We start from the raw sequence: 10,258 nt of genomic DNA on the forward strand, positions 1-10,258 counted from the left end.
AGTCGAAAATATGTCCGCGCTATGGTCCATTTGGTGGAAAGCAAGAGCGCATGGCTGTGGAATTCTGCCAGAAAGAGAACAGTTTTCCATCGTACTTATGCTTTAACTGATTTTGTGACATAAAAAAATAAATAGAGTTTTGCGCATTTTCGATTTCCTCTCAAAATCTGGTGTCGTGAAACTGATGTTTAACCTCTTTTTGTTGAACAAAGGACAGTTATGTTAATACATTACATTCGACTTGCAGTTCAGTTCGTCTGTCTAGCCAACAAAATGTTGCTTATATCTCAAAAAGCATTTGACACAGGGGTATAAACGTACATCTGGGATTCATGGGGTATTTCAGCCAGTAAGACCAAGTTTTGACCCTTCCCTAAGTAATAAGTATGCAAAGGGCACCTTAAAGTCTGTGTTGTACTTAGATCTCAAAAATATTTAATCTGTTTATATTTAGCATGTGAAATTGTTCACCTGAGGATTTGTTTGGGGTTTCACACAGTAAGATTGGACGACATGTATGGTCTTTAACTTAAATAAACTATGTCAAAAAGGCTTAAATTCTTGTGTCACGCATGTACCTTTGGTCTTGAGTCATGAAACTTTATAGGAATGGATGCGAAGTTGTACACCTGAGGTTTCAACTGGAATTTAAAACCTTCAAAGATTGTATTGACATTTTTAAGTTATTTTATTTTCTTGAACTTTTATCTCTTGATATTGTTTCGTAGTATGGATGCGAAGTTGTACACCTGAGGTTTCAACTGGAATTTAAAACCTTCAAAGATTGTATTGACATTTTTAAGTTATTTTATTTTCTTGAACTTTTATCTCTTGATATTGTTTCGTAGTATCACTACTTCTTAACCCTACCATCAACTCCTCCCACTCAGCCTCCTCGCAAATGTATCCCTTCCCCGATCCACAACCAACCCCATTTGTGATTTTTACTCTTTCAAATATTTACTCTTTAGAAAACTTCGGCACGGGAGAAATAACATTAGATAATCTCACTGTATATACAGTAGAACCCATGTTCGACGACTTTGGGACCGAGCTTTTTGTCCGGTTTAGATGGGTTTAGCATATTGTCAAAAGTGAAACTATTCATTCGAGACAGAGGTCTAGACATTTTTACTTATCCAGACATTAAATTATAATAAAGATGAAAGAATCGTGTGCCATTAATAAATTTAGCTGGTAAGGTACTCTATGATAAAAAAAATATATAACTTTAATTGAACTTAATTAAGGACTTAATGCACATAAGAAACGCTTAAGCACACACAGCATAAAGCAGCATATTTGTTTTCCGTGAAGTTCAAAAATCTTCCTGATTTAAACAGTATGTGCAAAACCGAAGACGACTTGAGGAAATTATTGCTTTGAAAAAAGACAAACTACACATTTGCAATGAAAAATGGAATAAATTTATTTAAACCAGATTTGAACATGTTTTCCTATGCACTTTATCTCACAAAAAAACTCTATTTCTTCTCTCTTTCAACTGTATCCTTCAACCTCTTAGTACACTTTCTCCCTTTTCCATTAAAATTTCTCTATAAAAACACAAAAGTAATGTGAGAAAGGTAATTGTTACATATATATTGTTAGGCCGTCCAACTGATCTAAACACGATTAGTAACATTAGACTTATACATGTATATTTTTGATCGCATAGAACCAGAAGTTACATCAACGATTTCGACGCACGTATTTTATGTCAGACCTAAAACACGGTATTAATCGATAGCCCTACCTGTTCTTGATCAATCTATATCGGTGATTCGCTTGGAATACTTTTATTTAGAAAGATATGCGAGAAATACTTCGCTTATATCGGTCTTTCGCTCCGCGACATTTGTTTACTTCCGGTTGCTCCGGTGTCACCGTACGTTTTATGTAACGTCATTTTTGATTGGATAGTAGCTATCTCCACGTACGTCACGTACCATTCACGTACCGTTATCGTATGCGGAGCTGTGCTAAAACTATAAAAGGCCTGTTTTTCGGCTCCTCATTGGTCAATCTTTCCTCCACCCTGAAGACAGTAACCCCTATGTTAAATGCATAAAAAGCGGCTCCACAAATATTAATTTACCCTGACATAAGCATACTGTATAAGAGTCATAGAACAGTAACTTCTGGAGATATGTGGAATTTATGAATACTTTGTAAACTACTGAATATTTTATACTGGAACTACTGGAACTTTATATCTGAATAAAAGATGTGTGACTGAACACTGATTTTGCCTCTTTGCTAGAGATATAGATACATAGTCATCACTTTTTATCCGAACCCAACTCAACAACTGTTCCCGGTCCTAGGCAGGAGTGCCGGCGCAACAATATTAATTCACTGTTATATGTTTCTATATAAGTTTGGAAATGCTATGTACTTGTATTACTTGTTTTATATACTTTTGTGGAACAAAAATGGGGGGGGGGGAACAAAAGACCTTCCTGATTATGTCGGCGTTTGATTATTTACCGATAAACAATATATGATAATAGACAAACCTATCAAATATATTAATACTATCGTAATTACATTAATTTCACAAATTTAATTGTTTTTCATACATTTTAGCTGTCCAAATTTAAATTCGATGGTTCTATTTAAAGTGGCGCCGCGTAAAGCAGCTTTGTCTAACATTCACTGCCTTGACACTAGCTCCTTAAATCAGCGACTTGCACTTTAGCAAGATTTTTTTTGCGTGCAATTATTTAGTATAAAAATATCATGACCGGTTTGCAGGTGTATTATGATATAGTTTTATAGCATTATTTTTGCAACAGTCGTCCGGTATCCGACAAAAGGTGTATCCGGTTTTCATGGGTCAAATACATAAGAGAATATTCGAAACGTCCGGTTTGGAGAGGGATCCGATTTGAACGGGCTGGTTTGGAGGGGTTCTACTGTACTTGAACATCTCACTATTTACATTTTATACATTCAACGATTATGGTTTATAATATCACTGCTTAATTCATAATATGAATGACGGACGTACAATAGTCCTAAAAGCTCATCATGAGTATTTCTCAGGTGAACTAATAAGAAAAGGTCTCATTACGAGTACAGAATAAAACAACTGGGAGAAAAAATGTAATTTCTCTCTCACAGAAACCGTGTTGCCTTCAGTTCCATCCGCATTTATAAATCTTATCATATAGTCAATTATGAATCTTAAAATAAGGTTAAATTGATATATTGTCAAGGATGTATCTTCAAAAGAGGTTGTCTATTGATATAAATATATATATATATATATATATATATATATATATATGTTTGTATTAAATATAATCAAAAAATCGGAAGCAAATGATGCAAGCAAAAATGATAGCAGATTCCGCTCGACTCGCCTGATACATCACACTATCTTCCTCTCCCAATCCCTCTCCTCACACCTACCCTCATTCCTTGCTATAACATCCACTTAAGTAGATACATGTATCTTTTATTTGAAGAGTAACAGTGAGCGGACTCAAAAGGTCCAGAAATAGAAACAACATTCAGTTCAAAAACAAGTGCTAAAACAAACACCTGTGCCGAAGGGAGCAATTTCTATTCAAAGATCTTCTTTGCATATATTTTGGGCTGGTTATTTCAACTTTGGGGGTTAAACTAATTCCAATATAATCTTTTTGATGTGAAATACGTAGTATGCAAGGAAATGAAACACAAAACAAAAACGCCTTCAAAAATATTATGACACATTTTTCAGATATTTCATCTGGAATCCTGAAGTAACGTCTACATCTAATACTTAATAATGTGGCTGTTACTGTGGACCATATGCTGTATTGTTCCTCTACTGGTAAACTGACACTTACTGGTATAGTGGACGCAACTTGACCCAGATGGTGACCTTTGCATTATAATACATAATGAGGCACAACCTATTATTGAAAAGGAGTGTACGTAAAACACGGGCTGCACGAGAAAAGGAAATATAAATTTGTGTAAATATGTATTAGTGTATTGGAAAGTTTTAACTGCTCAAATAAAAGTATATATACTTTGATACTGCACTGTATACAAACTAATTCCATATAAATGTACACGGCTGCCCTAAGCTCCCTTGATTTCTATAATGAAATAAGCGATATGAAATAAGCGATATGAACCATTTTTGTCATAAATCGTTAGGGTGTCAAAATTCAGAACATATGTGTCAAAATTCAGAACAGAATTTCTAACAAATATTTCTAAAACAGACTCGTCGGCACTGGAGTTTAAAGTTTTAAACACCAAAAGTGTATTTCAACGTCAGAAACAAGAAAAAAAATATTCATAGGGGATTTGTGAAACAAAATTGTATTTGCAATGTTACTGTAGATGAATTGCTCGAAATTCATAAACAGTTAAGACTATTATTTATGCTTCTTGAACTGCTTTATTATGCAATGCATGCATGCGAATAAAGAAATGATACTAATATTTTGTTAAATTGATTTTATTGTAGATAAATTTTCAATACTTTGTAAAATTAGAATCTAAAGGAAGCTGTCCTTAAGTATTACCTTATTTTCAGAGTTTGGCTTGGAATTTTTTTTTGAGGACTTTTTACTGTATTGTATACTTAACTAAAGATTATATTATAAATTAGCAATAAAACTTCATGTTGGAATTAGTTTGAGGTTCGAACATTTTGTCTAGTAATATAATCGGCCTATATCCGATTAAATGAAATATGAAATCAGTGTAAAATGTGAGCATAATATGCCAATTCAGAACAACACAAAAATAAAATTACGTATAAAATAGACTGACCATTGATATTTTGCTTCCATATAACAACTTCTTCAATAAATGTATCCTTGAAGACCATTACGGACTTCATTCATTCTGAATGCATGAAGAATTATAAAACAGTTTCTAAATCAGATCGTAAAATATCCAAAGTACATTTGATCCACTTCTTATTGTGAAATAAATCCCATGAATTTTGTGTATTGAGAAAATTTCTTATAAAACCAACAAACAATGCGATTACGTTCATCATTTTAATATATATATGTAGTAACAAAATGGCTCGACATTCTACCCTTGGGCTGCGGACTGTACGCTGAAAAGAAACAAACAGAAAAATTGCTGAAACATATGGAATATATAATTCAAATACAATACGACTGCAAAATCTTGGAATGTAAAATATCAGATTACTGAACATTATCATTCTTTGCAATTTTACAATAATGCCACAGCTATTTGTCTGACATGTATACAGTAAATGACATTTAAAACCTTTTACAATAATACTTATTCAAATATGTTATTTGTAATATGCTTTTTAGACCTTTGGTATAATAATCATGTCAAATAATTGTACCCATCAACATTAGAAGATAATAGAAAATCTTTTTGAATCTGATTTCAGTTATTTCCAAAATACCTTTAAAGCTTTAGAAGGCGTTAGTAAAGCTTGTATTTTGGGATTCAAGTTGTCCGTGAATAAATATGAGCCTGTTTGGTGGATCAATGCAATTGCAATGATATGTGAATATATATAAAATAAAAGATTAACAAAACTATACAATCTTACGCTTTGCATGCACTTCCACAGAGGAATGGACCGGCGGCTCCGGCAATTTTGTTGCACTCCTGTTCGCAAAGGGCTTCTGTGGCGTCGGCACCGACAATTCCCCTCAGCTGTGCTATCACTGTTCAAAGATGTTTAAAATGTTTGAAGATACCCATTTACAGATTCGGTGTAAACTTTGAATATTTTCAAATATTTATAGTTTTGATCAAACAGAAGTCATAGATGAAGAACAATTTAAAATATTGCAATTTTTGTTATCATTTGGCGGTGCTATATGGCCGTAAAATCACCCCCTTGATTTAGAATGCTTATTTGAGACAACAGAAAAAGAATAAATACCGTTGATAATTTTTACTGAATATTAAGTGCTTTCATTTTTTTTCAAAAACTGTACTTCTTTAAGTACAACATGATCTAACCTTCTTAACACATCAAGTTGTCCCAATATCAAACGTTATCCTAGTATTATTTTCGATTTAGTTAAACAATTCTTTTCGCATGGCGATATTTCATCTCACCGAAATCATAGATTACTTTTCATCAGCGCAACATTTTGCTAGCGTACAGTAACCAAACTCAAGGAGTTGAATTGATGTCGTGTTCGACTTTTGAAAAGGAAATTAAACAGACTGCATGAAAAAGATACTGCTTCTTCACATTATGACTAGTTAGCCAAACAATGATTTACCATCTTCTAGACCTTTCGATGAATAGTCTACGCAAATGCGACCGTCAGAACAGTTATGAAATATCAAGTAAAACATGCTAAAACATGTTTAAACACTTTCTAAGTACATACACAATCGCAGGCTAAAACACATGCTCAAGAAATTCTCGATATATGTTCAAACACTTGTTCAACACACATTGCTCAAACACATAAACACTTACAGTCATCTAAAGAAATCTGGAAGCTTCCGAAGATGAATCTTTTATCCTCAATGCTGGCACAATAGACCAGTGGCAATAATACAAGCAGACACAGGACGAATTTCATTTTGACGCCGGTTTTCTGCAAGGAAACCCAGTGAAAAAAAAATTTTTTTTTTTTCGACGATAAAGCATTACTAGGTATTCATTTGTAATTTCCGAAAGCTTTAGAATACAAATACACAGACTCTGAATTATATTTATACCATCAAAAGTTATCTTTTATATAAGATTCATCCAAAGACAGTAAAACCATGCTTACTTTTAAAATTTACATATTTATAAAGAAAATGATAATTCCTGCACTTTAGAAAGATCCAATATAGTACTTGTGATACCTTAGAAAGAGATTTTTATACATATACCTTTCAATTTCTTCCCAAGGAAACTTTTATTAAACTCATTTTTCTTCTTCTTTATATATAGCCGATAAGGATAGGTTATTACTCCGAATTATGTAATTGTGGACAAATCGTGTAGCACAAATGGTCAGTTAAAGGTCATATCTTGTGACCATTCTGTTACAGTAATAAGACACGTTGAGAAATATAAATACATACACTTTTTATTGAGATTTTTTATTACTTAATTATTTTACATATTTTAACATATAGCTGATAGGCCAGGTCATTCAAATATGATAAAAGATTTAGTGTCACTAAATTCTGAAATTTGTTCCCATTAAATAAAGAAGTTTTATGTTGTTTGCGTTTCTTTCCTCTTTCTCCTTCCCCCCCCCCCCCCCTATCGTCACGCCCTACCTCATTATTTACCCTTGCATTTGCGCTCCCTTGCTTTGTCATCCCCTCCCCTTTTACTATGTAAATTATCGTGCTCACCTTAATTTTGGCTACCGGAATCCTAAGGCGGTGTCCGACTGTTGTTGTTGTTTTTTCCTGCTTATGTGTGTGCGTTTGTTTGCTTGTGCATCTGTGTGTCTTGGGCGGTGCCCTACAGTGTTGTTATATCTTACTTGTCAGTTTATCTATGTAAGTTAGTTGTGTGTGTTTGTGCGTGCGTGCGTGCGTGTGTGTGTATTTTGTACGTGAGTGTCTGCGCTGCTGTGGTTTACGTTGTAGGGTAACTGTGATTAAAGAACGTAGCATTCCCTTTTTAATATTCATCCTTGTTCCACTTTCCCCTTCAACGCCCCCCCCCCCCCCACCCCCTGTTGATTTTTGAAGCAACCCGTCTATAATGTTTTACCGTTACAGATTCTTTTTGTTGTGGGCCTACAATTCTGAATGTAAACGAATGCATGGCCCAAAGGATATGGCGTTGGCTTAACAAACTTGCTTTTCGAGGTTCGAGCCTTGGAAAGATCACATCTTTTTAAATGTTTTAATCGTTTGTTTCAATAAACATTGCACGAGAAAATTGCACGGAAGAACTTGACGCTTAAGATGGCGCATGTGAAAGTCTTTATTACGGAGAGTTTGCAAACAGTTTCATCTTCATATTGGTCAAGGTGTATTGACCATGTGCTGTTAGTTGAACAGAAATACTGGGAGTTAGATATTGCTATAGACGATCTTCCAGCACGGTTATCATCGAGCTTAACTCGGATTCCGATACATCACCTGACTCAGAGACTGACACAGCTGAAGTGTCGTCAACAGACACAGCAAGTGAAGTTGAAATTATGCGACATGAATTAAATTTAAATAAAAGTAGCAAAATATATCAAAAATATAGAAACAATGAAAAAAAATCAAACATTATTATTAAAATATATAAAATGGTTTTTAAAAAGAGTCTTCAAAGATTCTTGACTAAAATAAAATAAAAATAATGTATACTAGAGAAAAATACAGTCGTAATCTGGGCTTGAACTCGCACCTCAAGGTTTGTAATTACGCTCTACCAATTGCGCCAACGATATAATCAAGTTCATGGTAAACAAAACAAACATATCAGCTTATTTGCTAGTACTCTATAGAGATTTTTCAGCCAGGTATGGACCGAATATCGATATAACCCAATTGAAAAAGTGTATCATTCCGTCACGGCTCAAAACACGCGGACGAACTATACAGGAAATGACATTGACATAATAAACAAGTGAAAGCAATGCATGGATTTTTGTGCAAATCCATTTAGAATTTTTAGTTTGTTTATCGTTTACAAAAAGCAAAACTTCTATATTCTATTTTTGCTTTAAATAGCTTTAAATAAAAAGTTGAATAGTATTAGGATGGACACTTTGCTTAATTGAAACAAAATAGTTGTGAACATTTTAATTTGGTAAAAATATCAAAACAATCGATTTCTATCTAAAAGAAATGCAAATGTAATTAAAAAAAAAGAGATGCCAGCGACGGAAAGCAGATAAAGTGCAGCTTTGGGTAGTAAGGCCACAAATGATTACAATATGCAGAATTCTTATACAAGTTTAAGCGTTCTAGAAACACGCATTAAATTAAATGACGATTACCCCAGGGATGAACATAGTGCAAGCGCAGAGTAGAGTAAGGGTCCGTGGCCAGAATGAACCTAAAGTCGAAAAATATCTTAACACTTCAGACAAAAGCATGGATACCATTGCTTTATATGACTGTTTTTTATTATGAAATGAGCTGATATAGTTAATACAGAAAACAAGTTGTTCAGTGAAAGAAAAATACAGAATGTGCATTTTTTGTTACAAGTTTAGTTTATCCAATATATTGTCATTTACATAGCAATTTAAATATTTTATGACCTATGTAGCGCATGTACGTTAAAAGAAGTAAAGAAAATTCCGTTTAAACAATTGGAAGAGGACTTTTAGACTTAGTGTCAGAGTCTATTGGTGTTGAGACACGTATTTCCGCAGTCTGTGGCCGTGTTGAATGTAGAAAATTGACTCCGAAGGTGTTAAACTAATCTACAATGCAAGAGACGGACTATTTAGATTTGCGCCGGTGTGTTTTTGCCGGCCATACACTTAACGAATCTTATAAGTGTGTATGTATAAATGGGGTCATATCTCCGTCATTATTGGCCAGATCATGCTGACATTTTCAACAAATACAGATGACATGCATGTTATGATAATCCGTTTATTTCATTTGATAGAAAACAAAAATTTAACAAACATGAACGAAAAATATAACTGAGTGAAAAAATTCAATGTCAAAAATTTTTATTGTCAAACCAGACCGACAAACGGCGTTACTTTAGTATTGCGTATGTCCACCGCCACTGTTGATAACAGCCTGACATCGACGTCGCATGGACGTGACGTACCGTTGCACGTAATTTTGAGGAAGTTTCGCCCACTCTTAAACAATTTACGCTTTTAGCCTGTCAATATTTTGGGGTATAGCGTCGCGCAACCTGTAAATGATACGGACATCACAACATTAAAAATCAAGACATATCAATGCAAATTTGATTTTATTTTTATGGATGTATTCGATATAAAATAATTTTATGTGACTTTCAATTAGTCTGATACAAACAATGAGAACAAATTAAAATTATGACGTACCTCTGCTTGCTGCACGCCGGTGTAACGTTGTAAACTGACCCCCATAGAATAATGACCCCCGGTCATTATTTTATATAAAATAATGACCCCTTTTCTATAAAATACTGACACCCCTTATAAAATAATGACCCCCCGATTTTATCTATAAAATATTGACCCCCCCCCCCCCACCTAACCTATTACTAACATACTCTTTATCGGTTCAAGTCACTGCTTATATTTGTTGTTGTTGTTGTTGTTGTTTCTGCTGCTGCTGCGTCTAAAGCTGACACAACAGCAGTATATCTTAGAGGCCCCGCTAAGAA

This window comes from Mercenaria mercenaria, chromosome 11 (assembly GCF_021730395.1).
Source record: "Mercenaria mercenaria strain notata chromosome 11, MADL_Memer_1, whole genome shotgun sequence".
Taxonomy (NCBI): domain Eukaryota; kingdom Metazoa; phylum Mollusca; class Bivalvia; order Venerida; family Veneridae; genus Mercenaria; species Mercenaria mercenaria.